This window comes from Entelurus aequoreus, linkage group LG21, assembly GCF_033978785.1.
Source record: "Entelurus aequoreus isolate RoL-2023_Sb linkage group LG21, RoL_Eaeq_v1.1, whole genome shotgun sequence".
In the NCBI taxonomy this organism is placed as follows: Eukaryota; Metazoa; Chordata; class Actinopteri; order Syngnathiformes; family Syngnathidae; genus Entelurus; species Entelurus aequoreus.
In genome coordinates this window covers 41,993,306-42,013,350 of record NC_084751.1, presented here as the reverse complement: position 1 = coordinate 42,013,350, position 20,045 = coordinate 41,993,306, and the positions used below count along the sequence as shown (strand labels likewise).

Below are 20,045 nucleotides of genomic sequence, written 5' to 3'. Positions count from 1 at the left end.
ACAAGCCACAACGACATCCTCGGTTCAGATCCCACATAAGGGCAAGGGAAAAACTCAACCTAGTGGGATGTCAATGAGAATGACAATGAGAAACCTTGGAGAGGACATGGAGAAAAATCTACTCCCAAGTGGTCCGGACTGGTAAAATCACGGCACGATAACTTAAAAACTAGAAAATTCCTGCAAAAATGTTGATTGGCCTGCTATCTGTGCCCTGGACCTCTGGCCGGGGGTCGCCGGAAGCCGCCATACCAATTAGATGGTGCCGAGTGTCTGAATCCGTGAGTTTTAGGTGGAACTGCACAAAAAGAGCCACAGAGTTAGCCCAAAACAGTACAACAGTAGGCAATATAATGTATGTAGCATAATCTACAAAGAATTGCTGTTGCGACATCTAGTGGACACATTTAGAACAGCAGTTTCTTTCATTCAAAAATTTCGGCTCATTTTTATACTTAGCAAACTTATCCCGCGGGCCGGATAAAACTGCCGTACGCTTGACACCCCTGAGTTAGATGAAGCACTGCACGGTCGAGACGGCCGCGAACACAAATGCGCTGGAGCTAATTTTGAATTGAAAAACTACCAAAAATGAATGCACACTGTGGCTTAGACAGATAAAAAAAAAAAATGATCAAAATCAAATTACAGGATGTTATGTCACGGCCAGGGCGCATTCCAATGCACCCTCATCTTTGCGTCCTGACGAACGCACCGCGGGCCACGTCCACAGGCGCTCTCTCTCCGCTGCGGGCGTGCCTCATCGCGCCTGCAGACAATCTGCAATCAGCACACCTGCCCGTGATGAACAAGCTGCCTTCATAAGCCCGCACAACCTTCCAATGCCGCGCCGGAATATAACCTTCTGTTGGCGTACAGTAAGCGATCATCGGATCTTTATGCTCGCTCTCTCTCTCTCCGTGTTCCCCTCCGTGTTCCATTGTTCTTCCTTTGTCCTTCCAGCGTCTTCCCTTGTTCCACGTGTCGAGCTGTGCGTCTCGACATTCCTCGTTTCTCCTCCTGCTTCCCGGACTGCCTCTTGGATCTCGACCTCCCGCTTGGACACGGATCTCTTGACGCCTCTCTCTCTGCCCTGGATCGTCTGCCTGCCCCACGGACTTCCGTGTTCCTTCGCTCCCGACCTCATTTGGTAACACACACCTCAGCTAACTACACACATAGCCTCACACCACATACACTTTTGGATCTAGTTCACACTCCATTTCCTTAGTTTATATTATTATTGTTTTATTATTATATATATGGTTTATATATATAATACATCTTTGAATTTTACTGCTCCCTGGTGTCTGAGCCGTCATCTCCCTCTGCAAACCATAACATGTTATTTATGACTAGACTACTGCAACGCACTTCTTGTCGGGATCCCCAGCAAGAAAATCCAGAAGCTGCAATACATACAGAAGAGTGCTGCTAGGATCCTGATGAGAGTGCGGAAATACGACCACATCACACCAATTATCAAATCCCTTCACTGGCTTCCTGTTCCATTAAGGATTGACTACAAAGTCTCCCTACTAACCCACCAGTGCCTCCATGGAAATGCCCCCTTCTACCTCAAAGAACTACTCACCCCCAAATCCTCCAAATGACACCTCCGCTCTGGACAGGCTAACCTCCTCCAACCTCCGAGGACAAAGCTATGAACTATGGGAGACCGGGCTTTCTGCTCCGCCGCTCCCAGTCTGTGGAACACTCTCCCTGACCACCTGAGGGCACCACAGACTGTGGATGCTTTTATAAAAGGCTTAAAAACCCTTCTTTTAAAAAAAAAAAAAAAAAGCCTTTTTATAGATATATGCATACTAGTTATAGCTATTAGGCTGTTCTAGTTTTTTTTTTTTTTTAAATCTTTTTATTTATTTAATTTTTTTTTCAATACACTGTAGTTTGCTCAGTGTAAAGTGCTTTTTACAAATAAAATCTATTATTATTATTATAATAATAGATAGCTGCTAGGATCCTGAGTGATGTGGTCGTTGCTCATTTTCCTCGACTGGTGCACTAACACCATGTGGTTTATTTATTTTTACATATGTAGCACAATCAACCAAAAATTGCTATTGCGACATCTAGTGGACACATTTAGAACAGCAGTTTCTTTCATTCAAAAATATCGGCTCATTCTTATACTTGGCAAACTCATCCCGCGGGCCGTACGTTTGACACCCCTGATTTAAGATGAAGCACTACACAGTCGAGAAGGCTGTGAACACAAATGTGCTGAAAAACTACCAAAAAATGAATGCACAAGTAATGAAGTAAGAAACAATGGGACAGTGTTTTGTGCATTTCCTGTGGCTTAGACAACATCCATCGCTAATGAAAGAGAAAAGGGAGAGCCAGTAGTAATCATGCACACCCGACATCCCACCCCCTTTTCTCTCCAGGCAGAATTGGTTCTGTCAGTTGGACCCTCCAAACGGGGACCATATGTGAATTCAGCCCTGGCAATCAGACTGCATTGTGGAGTAAGCGGCTGAGTTCATCAGGAAAAAATTAGCCCGCCGCTCAGCAGGCCTCTTTCCTATTGGCCGGTCACGCGGCCCGCTCTGTTTGAGGGCACCCCAGACATTCCTGCGGATAATCTTTTCCATTCCTCTGCTCAGCTCGACGAGGACAGAGCAAATCAGAGCACAAGGCCTGCATTGTGAATGCTTTCAAAAAAGCCCTGTTTTTATTGTAGTCTTTTGTGCGCGGCCCTCTTCTCCAACTTCATTCACCGCACTTCTCAGAAAGAAAACGATCCATTCCTTGTAAAAAAAAAAAAACAGTAAATGACTACTTTTTTTTTTTTTTGCCAGTGAATCCTGCATAAACGCCAGGATCCTGAACCGTGCCGTTCTCACGATCCCTTTCCAGTAAGTTTGTTTTTGAAAAGCCCAAATATTGTAAAACCTCTGAAACCAGAGCCTGGCCACATCAGTGTGCGGCCTGGACTTCAGCATATCGCTGCTGAATACGGCTCCCGGGGCGAGGCTTGCAAGCCTTCCCAGAAACCCCCTGCTAGGTCACCACTGTGCGCCTCTCACAGCAGCTTGTCATTGTGGTTAAAATCAGGCCACTGAAATGTCGAGATTGGAGAACAATCGCTCAAAATAGCATTTATAGAAACACTTTCCATAATTAGACCAACGATTATTACAGAGTCGATGAAGTTTGGAGTCCGGAGTGGTTCTTCTTACCAGTTTCTTCAGTTTCTTAAAGGCCTACTGAAAGCCACTACTACCGACCACGCAGTCTGATAGTTTATATATCAATGATGAAATCTTAACATTGCAACACATGCCAATACGGCCGGGTTAACTTATAAAGTGCAATTTTAAATTTCCCGCTAAACTTCCGGTTGAAAACGTCTTTGTATGATGACGTATGCGGGTGACGTCACTAGTTAAACGGAAGTATTGGTACACCTTTGAATCCAATACAAAAAAGCTCTGTTTTCATCTCAAAATTCCACAGTATTCTGGACATCTGTGTTGGTGAATCTTTTGCAATTTGTTTAATGAACAATGGAGACTGCAAAGAAGAAAGCTGTAGGTGGGATCGGTGTATTAGCGGCTGGCTGTAGCAACACAAGGGGGACTTTGACTTGGATAGCAGATATGCTAGCCGACGCTAGCCGCCGAACCGCACAGATGATCGGTTGAAGTCCTTCGTCCTTCCGTCGATCGCTGGAACGCAGGTGAGCACGGGTGAGGGCTGGCTGGCGTAGGTGGAGCGCTAATGTTTTTATCATAGCTCTGTGAGGTCCCGTTGCTAAGTTAGCTTCAATGGCGTCGTTAGCAACAGTATCGTTAATCTTCGCCAAGCTGGAAAGCATTAACCGTGTATTTACATGTCCAGGGTTTAATAGTATTGTTGATTTTTTTGTGTATTTTTCCAGTCAGGGGTTTATTTCTTTTGTTTATATCTACATTTGAGCCCGATGCTATCACGTTAGCTCCGTAGCTAAAGTGTTTCGTCGATGTATTGTCGTGGAGATAAAAGTCACTGTGAATGTCCATTTGGCGTTCTCGACTCTCATTTTCAAGAGGATATAGTATCCGAGGTGGTTTAAAATACACAATAGAAAAGGGAGAAAGTGTGGAATCCAATGAACCCTTGTACCTAAGTTACGGTCAGAGCGAAAAAAGATACGTCCTGCACTGCACTATAGTCCTTCACTCTCACTTTCCTCATCCACAAATCTTTCATCCTCGCTCAAATTAATGGAGTAATCGTCGCTTTCTCGGTCCGAATCTCTCTCGCTGCTGGTGTAAACAATGGGGAAATGTGAGCAGCACTCCAGCTTGTGACGTCACGCTACTTCCGGTACAGGCAAGGCTTTTTTTTTATCAGCGACCAAAAGTTGCGATCTTTATCGTCGTTGTTCTCTACTAAATCCTTTCAGCAAAAATATGGCAATATCGCGAAATGATCAAGTATGACACATAGAATGGATCTGCTATCCCCGTTTAAATAAAAACATTTCATTTCAGTAGGCCTTTAAAAGTGTGCTCTGATTCTTCGGCCCCTTCTTCTTTGGTGATCCAGGGTAAATCCCAGCTAACCTTATCCTTATCCTACTACGCATGCGCGGAAAATTCGCACGTCATAGTCACCTCCGGTGTTGCTTTGTGTGCAAGTTCATAAATTCAACTTATCTGAACAATATCCAGTTTTGTGGTATTTCAATTAACTGGAATCCAGTGTGCTGTGGGGCCCTATTGTGGTGAATCACACCTGAGCCGTCATAAATTAATCAAATCTTTATTGGACACGTGGAAGCACACAATGTGATAAAGAACAATTTCAGGGTTCGTACACCTTTTCCATGGCCAAATTCAAGCACCTTTTAAGGCTGTGGTTCTTAACCTGGGTTCGATCGAACCCTAGGGGTTCGGTGAGTCGGGCTCAGGGGTTCGGCGGAGGTCAAGACACACCCCACTCGTGGTGTAAATAAAAACTTCTCCCTATCGGCGTATTACGGATACGGCAACAGCAGAAGTCAGACTGATTTGCAGGTGTGTAATTTGTTGTGAGTTTATGCACTGTGTTGGTTTTGTTGTTTGAACAAGGTGATGTTCATGCACGGTTCATTTTGTGCACCAGTAATAAAACATGGGAACACTTTAGTATGGGGAACATATTCACCATTAATTAGTTGCTTATTAACATGTAAATTAGTAACATATTGGCTCTTAACTAGTCATTATTAAGTACTTATTAATGCCTTATTTGGCATGGCCTTATTATAACCCTAACCCTCTAACCCTGGCCCTAACCCTAACCAAATAACTCTAAATTAAGTCTTTGTTACTTAGAATATGTTCCCCATACTAAAGTGTTACCAAAAACATATACCTTCGTCTTGAATTTGAAAAAAGAAACATTTTATTTTTCACTAAAGAAGGGTTCGGTGAATGCGCATATGAAACTGGTGGGGTTCGGTACCTCCAACAAGGTTAAGAACCACTGTTTTAAGGACTTTCAAGATCAACTGTCCAGTTCTTCCAGTACCCTTCAAAAGGCGAAAACCAGTGAGAATCAATCCATAGCCTTGTCATAACGGGGGGGGTCGCAGCTTACTGCGAGGTTTGTTCTCCCGGGATGCAATCGGACTATTCCGGACAAGGCTTGCAGGTAGGAACATATTTAATTATTCAACTAACACTCAACGAAGGACAAAACAGAAAACAACCCGAAGGCAAGCGTGCCTATCGCACGCAGAAGCTAAGGCAAAAAACTTAGGACAAACTATAGACATGAAAACCTCACTAAACTGTGGCATGAAACAAATAGCATTAACTATGGAATCGGTCATGAAAACGAGCAACATGAACTATGGTATCGCATGAAACAAGCCGTGACGCCAGGACGGCTGACTGGCAAAGACAGGCTTAAGTAACGGTCTTCTTGATTAGAGCAGGTGCGTGTCCCGAACACCAGAGGCAGGTGAAACTAATAAGTCGCCATGGTAACTAAACAAACAAGGGAGCGCAAACAGGAACCAAAGGAGTCTTAAAACTAACAGAAAATCACAAAAACATGAACCAGAATTGATTTACGTGGACCCCGATTTAAACACCTTCACCTTCCACTAAGCATATCTAGCCTTATAATAATAATAATAATACATTTTATTTATAAGGCGCCTTTCTGGGCACTCAAGGACACCGTACAAAATCAAAACAATAAAATCAAATTGGATAAAAACAACAATAATAACAACAACAAAGATAGAGAAGAAAAGATGATTACAATGAATAAGCAGTCAGGAATAGGTGTGTTGTGAGTCTTGATTTGAAGAGGGATATTGAGTCTAAGTTACGAAGGTCTGGTGGCAAAGAGTTCCAAAGATGTGGGGAAGATGAAGAGGATCTTAGGGGAACTTATAAATGTGGCTATGATAACAAATTAACAAAAAGACAAAAGTTAAAATGTTTTGCTTTCAGTGAGGTAGCCAGACAAGTTAAGTAGACGACGAAAATAACAGCGCAATAAATGCATACCACCACGTTGTGTAAAAACTACAAAATCATTCATATTAACTCGGCTCTAAGTTGGGAAAAAGGTAACAAATTATACATTACATGACCTTCACAGTACAAACAAGTCCAATAATGGACTAATAATTTCCATCCAATGTTCATTAAAATGACAACATGATGGACGGATGCACCACTGTCCTCTTGGGGGCGACAGAGAGCCCTATATACGGCAACCTAATGTAAGGGCTAATGTAAGATCAAGCGTGTAGCTTTCATTTTTAAGGAAACTCATTTAATTGTTTTCCCTTTTATAATTACCGTAATTTCCTGACTATAAGCCGCTACTTTTTTCTCTCGTTCTGGTCCCTGCGGCTTATACAAGGGTGCGGCTTATATACGGCCTGTTCTTCTCCGACACCGACGAAGAGGATTTCGGTGGTTTTAGTACACAGGAGGAAGACGATGACACAATGATTAAAGACTGACTTTTCATATACCGGTAGGCTGGTTATTTTGATAACGTACAGGCGAGCACTTTGTATTACTTTGCACCATTGTATTATTTGTACTCTGCATGAATGCTGTTCGCCATGTCAAAGATGTGAAAGTTTGATTGAATGATTGAAAGATTTATTGTTAATAAATGGTACGCTTTGCGTTCCCAAACAGTCATCTCTGTCCCAACAATCCCCTCCGTGGTAGCAGGAACCCCTATATACTACGGTAATTACACATCAAAACCCTGCGGCTTATAGTCGGGTGCGGCTTATATATGGAGCAATCTGTATTTTCCCCTAAATTTAGCTGGTGCGGCTTATAGTCAGGTGCGGCTTATAGTCCGGAAATTACGGTAGCCTATTGAGTCAGAAATATGATGAACATTCCCAAGCATTTCCAAGCACTTCACACAAAATTCAAGCATTTTTCAAACCTTGAAAACACAACATTAAAATCCAAGCATTTTCTCGGTTTTTAAGCACCCGTACGAACCCTGATTTTACAACAATCAATCTAGGGATCTAGATATCTGGCCAGGACACTCCTCACTCTTTTGCCTTCACCTTCATTGTCCATTCCTTTTTGGTGACTTTATATACTCTGGACCTAGACGTTGAGTCCGCGACTAACAATAACTGATACAGTCTGCTTTGCCAGTCCAAAAGCATTCGTCGTTTTCCGTAGTCTTCCTTCGACAGCCAGGTAATACAAAGCACACGGCACCTTTTTTATCACATCCACGGGAGCCCGCATTCTCGTTGACTCTCCTTCGACAAATGGACAAAGTCTTTCGGTAAGTAGAATCACAGCTGACCTGAACATTGGAAAGTTCTCTTGCCGTCTGAGAAGTGTTGTATCCCAAATAGCTGCAATCGCTTTCTCTTAAGGTATTCATGTGTGATTTCCACAAGCGTCTGTACAGACGGAAGGGCAAACACGGGCATGTCTGGATGACACGCCTCCATATTTCCAGTGGTTACCTCCGAGTTACGAAACCGCTTTATTATGAAGCTGGCTGTGGCGCGTTCTTTCTGACGTCACTTCCTGTCTGGGGCGCAGTCTTTCTGGCCTCAGTTTGTAAACGATCAATGAGTCCATACAAAGCTAAGAGCCGGAGATTCAAGAAATACACGGCGCACTTACCCGTGTAAAAAGTTGTCCGAAGAGGGGGACCTTAAACCATAGTTTAGTGTGGCAGAAACGGGGGCTTAGGCTAAATAATGATTCGTTTAAGGGGTTATCCGGCTTAGTGTAGACATAGAAATATGACCATATCACACCAATTCTCAAATCCCCTCACTGGCTTCCTGTTCCACTCAGGATTGAATACAAAGTCTCCCTACTAACCCACCAGTGCCTCCATGGAAATGCCCCCCTCTACCTCAAAGAACTACTCACCCCCAAATCCTCCACACGACACCTCTGCTCCGGACAGGCTAACCTCCTCCAACCTCCGAGGACAAAGCTACGAACAATGGGAGACCGGGCTTTCTGCTCCGTCGCTCCCAGTCTGTGGAACGCTCTCCCTGACCACCTGAGGGCACCACAGACTGTGGATGCTTTTAAAAAAGGCTTAAAAACCCTTCTTTAAAAAAAAAAAAAAAAAGCCTGTTTTTAGATGTATGCATACTAGTTCTAGCTATCAGGCTGTTCTAGTTTTTATTTTTATTACCTTTTTATTTTTATTTTTTTTAATACACTGTAGCACTTTGAGGTTGCTTACTCAATGTAAAGTGCTTTTTACAAATAAAATATATTATTATTATTATTATTCTTATTATTAGGGTCCGCATGACCCTGAGTCCTTTGTACAGGGACAAAGGACACTATTGAAATTGTAAGGTTTTATTATGATTCTTTCTTTTTTCTTCCGCCGCCTCTTTGAGCCCTAATTTGACCCACTTAACATGCTTCAAAACTCACCAAATTTGACACACACATCAGGACCTGCGAAAATTGTCATCTAATAAAAAAACCAAACCCCAAAACTCAAAATTGCGCTCTAGCGCCTCCTAGGAAAAAACACAAACAAACTGCCTGTAACTCCCACTAAGAAGGTCGTAGAGACATGAAACAAAAACCTCTATGTAGGTCTGACGTAGACCTACATTTCATAATTTGACATCCTCGGGCAAAAACCAACAGGAAGTTGGCAATTTCCCCTTCAAGACAAAAATGTACTAAAAACACTAATTTTTGCCTCTTTGAGCTGTAATTTGACCCCCTTAAAATACTTCAAAACTCACCAAACTTTTCACATACATCAGAACTGGTGGAAATTGCGATCTAATAAAAAAAAAACGAACCCCAAAACTCAAATTTGCGCTCTAGCTCAATTTTTGAATAAAACAGAGACAAAACTGCTCCTCAGAGGAAAACACAGACAAAACTGCTTGTAACGTCCGGTAGGAACGTCTTAGAGACATGAAACAAAAACCTCTATGTAGGTCTTACTTAGACCTACATTTCATAGATTGACACCCTTCAGCAAAAATCAACAGGAAGTGTGCAATCCCTCCTTCAAAACAAAATTTTTGTTAAAACCGGTCACCAAACATCAAACATTATCTCCTCTGAGCGCGTTTGTCGTTTCGGCTTCAAACTACTACAGGAGAGAGATTGAACCCTTCTGATTGACGGATACTCAAAGAGTTTGGATAAGTGCTACAATTTTGATTTTACGAGCCTTCAAAGAACCGCTGCGCTGATAATGCTGCTGTGATTTTACGAGCCTTAATAGAACCACTGTATCACTGCGCCGATGTCAACAAAAGTATTGGGACACTTAGGACTAACAGTAGACAAAAGTTTTTGGACACTTAGGACTAGCACCTGCCAAATATGCGGGCCCGACCAACGCTGCTTGCAGCTTAATTATTATTATTATAGCCTTAGTGAGGGTTTAGAACATGAGACAACATGTTTAGCATCAACTAGTAAAACAGCAACAAATAGTGCAATCAAACTTTTCCCACTTTATCACCGTTTGAAATGGCTTGGAGTCCAAAGCAAAATAAAGTCTATCATCCGTTTCCTCAAGCGCTATAGGACGTCAACAGCCTCAACACAAACAGGGTTTGACATATTTCTGTGACTGCGCTACACATCCGCAGGCTTATGATTGTGGGGGAAACATTGACACTTTCACTGAAGGCTGTGACAGTACAAATGTTGTAATCAATCAGGAGGGTTCCATAGAAAAACAAAGATGCTGCTTGTAAGAGGTGTACACTTTATAGACCGAGTTCTAACTTGTCTAGTAGAAAGTGGCTATGGTGGCTGATCTGATTTGAATCGATTTTGAAACATGTTCAAAAGTTAAACTATTGAAGTTGTTGTTTTTTAGGTTAAGTTCCAAGTCTTCATACAGAACTGCAGAAACAATGGAAAACACAGTATTTCGTATACCAGGCGACGAAAGTTGCATTTTCCCCAACCAACTACTTATCCATGAATGGATTTTTGATACTCTGCTTTTTTTTATGGTGTTATATGGTTTTCTACACCAAAATCCATATATTCATTATTATTATTATTCTCCGGATTTTGGGTGCGCTCTACCTTTCACATTTTTCATCCTATTCAAACCGTTCCAATTTCAAACTGTTCAGCCTATTCGGGAATCGCGGGCCTTCCCTTGACAAATTCCCAAAAAAATCCCAGATTTCCCAGAATTCCAGGTTTCCCGGGACATTTTTCCCATTCAAAATGAATTGGCCACTTTTCAAACCTTCCACCATTTGCACATTTTTCAACCGATTCAAACCGTTCCAATTTCAAACTGTTCAGCCTATTCGGGAATCGCGGGCCTTCCCTTGACAAATTCCCCAAAAATCCCAGATTTCCCAGAACTCCAGGTTTCCCGGGACATTTTTCCCATTCAAAATTAATTGGCCACTTTTCAAAACTTCCACCATTTCCACATTTTTCAACCGATTCAAACCGTTCGAAATTCAAACTGTTCAGCCTATTCGGGAATCGCAGGCTTTCCCTTGACAAATTCCCAAAAAAATCCCATATTTCCCAGAATTCCAGGTTTTCCGGGACATTTTTCCCATGCAAAATTAATTGGCCACTTTTCAAACCTTCCACCATTTCCACATTTTTCAACCGATTCAAACCGTTCTAATTTCAAACTGTTCAGCCTATTCGGGAATTGCGGGCTTTCCCTTGACAGATTCTAAAAAATCCCAGATTTCCAGGTTTCCCGGGACATTTTTCCCATTCAAAATGAATTGGCCACTTTTCAAACCTTCCACCATTTCCACATTTTTCAACCGATTCTAACCAGTCCACTTTCAACATATAATTTTTCCAATTTCTAAAAAATTCCAAGAATTCCAAGATTTCCAAACCCTATTTTCTGGCGACTACTCATTCCACATTTTTCAACCCACAAGGAAGTGTTTTCAATTTAGAAAATAAATTATAATAATATGACTCCTTTAATGCGTCCTATAATCCGGTGTGCCTTATATATGAAAAAAGCTAAAAAATAGACCATTCATCGGCAGTGCACTTTATAATCCAGTGCGCCCTGTGGTCCGGAAAATACAGTATTACAATGACAATAGGGGATGTGTTCATAGAGTTTGAAGAGGATTATGTTGCAAAACATTAAACTTGCAAAAAGATAATTTACAGTAACAGTCAGAATTCTGGTTGATTTACAGTTGTGCTCATAATTTGACATACCCTTGGAGAATTTATGATTTCTTGGCCATTCTTCAGAGAATATGAATGATAACACAAAAACCTTTCTTCCACTCATGCTTAATGGTTGTGTGAAGCTATTTATTGGCAAACAACTGTGTTTACTCTTTTTAAATCAAAATGACAAAAGAAAGTACCCAAATAACCCTGATCAAAAGTTTACATACCCCAGTGACTTTGATCTGATAACATGCACAAAAGTTGACACAAACAGGAATGGCAAATAAAGGTTCCAAACCTGACCTGTGACCTGTTTGTTTGTAATTAATGTGTGTGTATAATAAATAATAAATGATAAATGGGTTATACTTGTATAGCGCTTTTCTACCTTCAAGGTACTCAAAGCGCTTTGACAGTATTTCCACATTCACCCATTCACACACACATTCACACACTGATGGCGGGAGCTGCCATGCAAGGCGCTAACCAGCAGCCATCAGGGGCAAAGGGTGAAGTGTCTTGCCCAAGGACACAACAGACGTAACTAGGATGGTAGAAGGGGGGGATTGAACCCCAGTAACCAGCAACCCTCTGATTGCTGGCACGGCCACTCTACCAACTTCGCCACGCTGTCAGTGAGTTTCTGGGCTTCTAACAGACCATTGCATCTTTCATCCAGTGCTGCACAGATGTTTCTTGATTCTGAGTCATGGGGAAGGCAAAATAATTGTCAAAGGATCTGCGAGAAAAGGTTATGGAACTGCATAAAACAGAAAAGGGGTATAAAAAGATATCCAAGGAATTGAGAATGCCAATCAGCAGTGTTCAAACGCTGATTAAGAAGTGGGAAATGAGGGATTCAGGTAGACCAGCACAGATTTCAGCCACAACTGCCAGGAAAATTGTTCAATCCACAAATAACTTCAGCTGAAATACAGGACTCTCCGAAAAATGGTGGTGTGGCTGTTTCAAGATGCACAATAAGGAGGCACTTGAAGAAAAATGGGCTGCATGGTCGAGTCTCCAGAAGAAAGCCATTTCTGCGCAAATGTCACTAAGTACCCTGCTTACATTACGCCAAACAGCACAGAGACAAGCCTCAAAACTTCTGGAGTGATGAGACCAAAATTAAACTTTTTGGCCACTCGACCACGCAGCCCATTTTTCTTTCACTAGCCTATATACATCAACCATTGATATATACAGTACACATCAGTAGGCTAAATGAACCTCTTCAACATAAGTCAGAATTCTGTATTCCACGAAAACAAAACTGTAGTGTTCTGACTACTTCAAAAGTGCCAACTGTATGTAAATGAAACTCATGTACATTTCTCACCTGTAGTGCAATTGACTCTATCTTATCATAGACCAAACATTCACACAGGTTTGATGAGGCAACATTACCTGAGGACAGACGACGCTGATGCAGGTGACACATGCCACTGAAGCAGGAACAAGCCTCGCCTGAGCGTCCTCGCTGCATCGGCGGAGCCAACGAGCACTGGGGCTTCAGGAACCCTGTAACGACATAATTAGAGGTCCAATAAGTGAAACGAAGAAAAGCATCGAGTACAAACACAACCGAAAACTGCATGAAAAAAAAAAGGATGCCAAATGTAGCTCACTCCGCCCTTTGTTTGAGTACCATGACCGTGCCAGCATCGTACCACAGCCTGACCCAATCAACCTCTCACATTTTACAGCTTTGTGGCCAAGTGGCTTCTAACCTCATAGCCAAAGGCAAACCATCAGCTCAGAGCTCCAAGCAAAGAAAGTGCCTTTCAGATGACTGGAATATTGACATGGAAGATGGTGGAAGCAACAAAATATGCATCAGTTAATTTCTCTGTGTGTAATGTTTAGGGGTGTAACGGTACACAAAAATTTCGGTTCGGTACATACCTCGGTTTAGAGGTCACGGTTCGGTTCATTTTCGGTACAGTAAGAAAACAACAAAATATAAATTTTTTTGGTTATTTATTCATCAAATTTTTAAACAATGGCATAACATACATATACACACAGGGTCCATTGCCAGGGTTCATGTGGTCAACATATATCAAATTAAAACTAAATAAGATACGGCTCAGAATGGTTTCTTAACAAAACCTTTCTACATATAAAGTGCTTTTTTTGATTGATTGATTGAGACTTTTATTAGTAGATTGCACAGCCGAACATAACCGGAATAAGTTTTCAGCTTCTTTAAGTCGGGGTCCACGTTAATCAACATTAAACTGCCTCAAGTTGTTGCTCAGATTAAATAAAACATACTTGCCAACCCTCCCGTTTTTAGCGGGAGAATCCCGGTATTCAGCGCCTCTCCCGACAACCTCCCGGCAGACATTTTCTCCCGACAAACTCCCGGTATTCAGCCGGAGCTGGAGGCCACGCCCCCTCCAGCTCAATGCGGACCTGAGACTGAGTGGGGACAGCCTGTTCTCACGTCCGCTTTACCACAATATAAACAGCTTGCCTGCCCAATGACGTCATAACATCTAGGGCTTTTAGAGAGTAGAGTGCACAACTGCGCACACAACAAGGAGACGAAGCGGAAGAACGAGGAAATTACAGACATGGCGACGCCGTCGACGAGCAAGATGAAGAAATACGCTTGCAAGTTCCAAAACGAATCAAAACAAGAATTTCAGTTCATCCAGGACAGTTCGAAGGGGAAGGTGTATGTTGCCTGTAAATTTTGTAGAACAGACTTCTCCATTGAACACGGTGGCCGAAATGATACACTCATCATGAACGGAGAAGTTAAACAGGACAATACTGCCATCTAATGGATAGCCACCGGAACACTGAAATTCAAGTTTGGTTTTTTTTCTATGTAAATAAAAAAAAAAAAATATATATATATATATATATATATATATATATATATATATATATATATATATATATATATATATATATATATATATATATATATATATATATATAGCTAGAATTCACTGAAAGTCAAGTATTTCATACATATATATATATATATATATATATATATATATATATATATATATATATATATATATATATATATATATATATATATATATATATATATATATATATATATATATATATATATATGAAATACTCGAGTTGGTGAATTCTAGCTGTAAATAACCACGCCCCCAACCACGCCCCCCCCGCCCCCAGGAGAATATAATAAATGATCGTCTCATATTACTTTATTGAGCATTTGTTCCAACCAACTGGAAAGTCGAAATTTCACCATCAACAGTTATTAGTATACAAAAATCCTCATTTAGGATTTTTCGAAAATATTATTCGTCGAATGTCGAGAACACACCCATGTCCATGTATGGTATACAGTATATTGAAGCATTTTAAACCCATGTCCATGTATGGTATACAGTATATTGAAGCATTTTAAACCCATGTCCATGTATGGTATACAGTATATTGAAGCATTTTAAACCCATGTCCATGTATGGTATACAGTATATTGAAACATTTTAAACCCATGTCCATGTATGGTATACAGTATATTGAAGCATTTTGGGTTAATTTCAATCAATAAATGAAATGACCAAAGATGTATTCTGACTAGGGTTGTCCCGATACCAATATTTTGGTACTGGTACCGGTACCAAAATGTATTTCAATACTTTTCTAAATAAAGAGTTCCACAAAAAATTGCATTATTAGCTTTATTTTAACAAAAAATCTTACGGTACATTAAACATATGTTTCTTATTGCAAGTTTGTCCTTAAATAAAATAGTGAACATGCAAGACAACTTGTCTTTTAGTAATAAGTAAGCAAACAAAGGCTCCTAATTTAGCTGCTGACGTATGCAGTAACATATTGTGTCATTTTCCATTCTATTATTTTGTCAAAATTATTAAGGACAAGTGGTAGAAAATGAATTATTAATCTACTTGTTCATTTACTGTTAATATCTGCTTACTTTCTCTTTCAACATGTTCTATCTACACTTCTGTTAAAATGTAATAATCACTTATTCTCCTGTTGTTTGATACTTTACATTAGTTTTGGATGATACCACAAATTTGTAGTAGTTACAGGATCATACAATGGTCATAATTTAAGTCCTCGTGGGTCCATGGACGTATTTCCTGAGCTTATAAACATCATATACATTTTTAAAAAACGAAAAAAGATTTTGTGATGCCAAAAATTGTCGATGTAATCATAGTAGTATTGACTAGATACGCTCCTGTACTTGGTATCATTACAGTGGATGTCAGGTGTAGATCCACCCATGGCGTTTGTTTACATTGTGACGCCGGTGAGCTATTGTATCCTCCTACAGTGTGTAGTGAAACATGTTTAGCTATTCCTCATCCTGCAGTGATAATGATACCTGTAAGAAACGTACTTTATTCCTCACCATGGAGACAAGGATTAGTCATTTAGAAGTAGCTGAAACACCGCGGATGGACATTAGCCGCTAACTAGCTAGCCATGTCTTAAAGCACCTCTTCCTGAGGGCGTTTCAGTGTTATAGATTCACCTTTATTGTTAATTTTTAGGCCAAAATGGGTCAATTCTCCCTTTTCTGTCTACACACTGTGTCTGCTTATAATGTAAGTACTCCGTGATCGTGCGCTGCCGAACATGCTCCTCTGCTCGTAAAACCAGCAATTTCACAACGTGCTGTCATGCCTGTGAAAAAAAAAATATGGCGAACCGGTACTTTTCTAACAGAGTATAGTACCGTTCTTGATTCATTAGTACCGCAATACTATACTGCTATACCGTACAACCCTAATTCTGACCAATCAAACACTACATATGCGTCAACATATGAACATCGTTTCTGTCCTTGATAAAGTTAAAGTTAAAGTAGCAATGATTGTCACACACACACGAGGTGTGGCGAAATTATTCTCTGCATTTGACCCCATCACCCTTGATCACCCCCTGGGAGGTGAGGGGAGCAGTGAGCAGCAGCGGTGGCCGCGCCCGGGAATCATTTTTGCTGATTTAACCCCCCAATTCCAACCCTTGATGCTGAGTGCCAAACAGGGAGGTAATGGGTCCCATTTTTATAGTCTTTGGTATGACTCAGCTGGGGTTTGAACTCACGACCTACCGATCTCAGGGCGGACACTCTAACCACTAGGCCACTGAGCAGGTTTACAACCTTAGTCTATCTACAATCTGGTGATCACTCCCACTCATTGCAATCATATTGTCATGTAATCATGTAATCCTGTTCCAATCAGGATTGAATTCAAAGTCTCCCTACTAACCCACCAGTGCCTCCATGGAAATGCCCCCCTCTACCTCAAAGAACTGCTCACCCCCAAATCCTCCACACGACACCTCCGCTCCGGACAGGCTAACCTCCTCCGACCTCAGAGGACAAAGCTACGAACAATGGGAGACCGGGTTTTCTGCTCTGCCTCTCCCAGTCTGTGGAACGCTCTCCCTGACCACCTGAGGGCACCACAGACGGTGGATGCTTTTAAAAAAAGGCTTAAAAACCCTAGTTTTAGCTATTTGGCTGTTCTAATTTTTATTTTTTTTAATTTTTTTATTGTCTTTTTAATTTTATTTTATTTTTGTAATACACTGTAGCACTTTGAGGTTGTTTACTCAATGTAAAGTGCTTTTTACAAATAAAATCTATTACTATTATTATTATTATCATTCATATGATAACCAATATAAACAAATCAGTCCGTTTTATTGGTCAGGTTTAATCTTATGTAAGTGGAATTTAAAAACCATGCATTAATTGTTGCATCACAGAATTTGTCCCGTCATCCACAATCCTTACGTCGTTCCTTTTTCTGCGCAGTCAAAATAGCAAAAAAAAAAAAAATAAATACTGCCAGCAAGACGCGACTAACAATGCAGGGAATGGGATATGATCTATCTTGCCTATAAAGCCACATCCAAAAATCTCCCACACCCTTTTATATACATGCTGTAAGGGTGTATGTAATGTAGTAACATGCACAGTAATGTTAACATGTCATATTTACAGTGTTTTGGTAAGTTTAAGCAGTACTTTCCCTAGCACAGAGCGCATAGCAACAGTCGTGTTCGTTGCTATGCGCTCTGGGAAATTGACGTCGATGGCAAAAGAACACTAGTTAGGAGAGCACTTTCTGTGTTTGCTACCTCTAATGGCCGACTCTGAGAGAGCCTTGAAGCACTATTATTAAATGTTTCAAATTACAACATAGAACAGTGACACACAATGTCCACTCTCACTGGTATTTTGACTAATGGGATGGTTTTATCTTTCAGCACCTTTGCCACATTATGTTACAGCCTTCAGAAATGGAATGAATTCATTGTTTTTGTCAAATTTTACAGACAATACCTTTCTTGGGATTAAAGATAAGACCTTCTGGAGGAAAGTTCTGTGGTCCAACTTTTGACCACGACTGTAAGTATTCCCAGCTTTTGCTCAATAATTTGTCGATGCACCTTTGGCAGACAGTTTGATTCCCTTGCCGTGTCGTGTTTATGGATGCTAATCGCTCCGACAATGACAGATGCAAAAAATCCTCCGGCAGAAAGCGAGGTCTGGTTATACGGTGCCACACAGTTCTCTTGGAATCGGCCAAGTTCCGGTGTAACAAAGAAGTCCATATTTCCTGGTATGCCGCTGCCAAATGACATGGGCGTGAAAGTCATCCAGCTCATCATCCAAAGTCTAAACAATGGCTCGAATAATTGGCATTGAGAATAGAGTCAAGGTTTAATTCCTCCATGTAGAATCGGTTAAGGGATGCTCATGTTTTTTCTGTGGATCGTGGACTGCTGTCTGTATTTTTGCCCTCAAATTTAGCTCCTATACTTATGCCAACAAGTATTGTAAAAATGAAACTCTCGATTGACCAAGAAGATTTGTAAAATGGCGAATTAAAGTACGATGATTCATATACTATGTTAGGTCTGCACTCTTAATCGACTTCTTACGATCATAAACATATTCAGGGTTTCCCACACATTCATTTATTTGTGGCAGCCTGCCACGGAATAATTACGTCCGCCACAAATTTAAATTTAAAAAAAATAAAAAAATTAAATAAATAAATATTTTTAATTTTTTTTTGTCCTCTCCAGCTTCTCAGGCAAATCATATAGTTGATGTAGATGCCCATATAGGCTGTTCAGATTTACTTTACGAAAGAGAAGTGTAGGATACTTCTTGTTGCCTTATTTCTATTTGACTTTATTAAATGTATTTATATTAGAAACACAACATGTGTATATAACAAAGGGTGCAAAGTCTGCAGGCAGTAGGAAACACATGGTTAAGTGTAGGGAGTAAAACTGATGGCAGTCTAAAGTTCAAGATTTTTGGAGCTCTTTGTTCAGTGGATCAGATGTTTGATGAAGCTCTGTGTCTATCTACCACCACTACGTTTTCTGTTTATTTGTTACTGACTGTGGCAGGACACCTCTGCCTCTGTTTCACTTTATGTTGCTGGTAAATAATACGGTTGTAGTAGTAGGCTAAAGTTAAATTATTTAGTATGCACTAATTAAAGGGGCAGAGCTTTGAGACATGTTAGCTTTTATATCTTATAAGATATATTTTTTTGTAAGACCCACAATTAATAAATATATTTCAGTGAATAACTTATTGTTCAAATCTGTATATAAATATGTACATAAAGTGTTGTAATTATATTGTAAAATGGATGGATGGATTGACGTTTAAAACAAAACTGTTATTATTAGTTAGTAAGTATACATTTTTTGAGCCTTTTTAGAGAAAATCAAATCATTGTAGTAAATTATGCAAATTACTCGATGATGTCCATAGCCACGCCCCCACCGCCACAGGTATCTTGGCAGTTTATGGGAAACACTGATATTATATTTCAAAGAAACTATTTATGGGCCGTGCAACATGCATGCAAATTCTTGAGCTTGTAACCATGAAATAGATGAGTGAGCGTTAGAGAAGAAACAGAACCATGTCCATTTATAAATGGTTGATTTATATAGGCTAGTAAGGTAAAGTTTTGTACCTGACAAGTTTGGGCTACTAGTAGCCGAAACTTGTCAGGTACAAAAATTTACTTTACTAGCCTATATAAATCAACCATTTATAAATACACATCAGTAGGGTAAATGAACCTCTTCAACATAAAACCATGTCTACTAGAAATTCGGGATCTCACTATGTTCAGTTCAGTTCAGTTCAGTTCAGTTCAGTTCAGTTTCAGTTTATTTCAAACATGCATACGATACAATGTAATGCATCACACAATTCCAGTTGTTTCATTACATCAGGGGTGTCCAAAGTGCGGCCCGGGGGCCATTTGCGGCCCGCAGGTAATTTTTTAACGGCCCCACGGCACATTCTAAAAATACGATTAAAAAAAATACAAACATAAAAAGTAGAATAAAAGAGTAAACAGGTGACAATAA

The 20,045-nt window shown here is 40.4% G+C and overlaps 1 protein-coding gene across 2 annotated transcripts in view; it reads right to left on the bottom strand.

The window, feature by feature from the left end:
• The window catches only part of LOC133638753 (retinoic acid receptor RXR-alpha-A), a 324,888-nt gene that overhangs the window by 204,395 nt on the left and 100,448 nt on the right, over positions 1-20,045 (bottom strand). For both annotated transcript variants that reach the window (XM_062031679.1, XM_062031680.1), the window contains exon 2: positions 13,053-13,166. The gene's annotated coding sequence lies outside the window, so the exon portion shown is untranslated. The remainder of the gene's footprint in view (positions 1-13,052; positions 13,167-20,045) is intronic.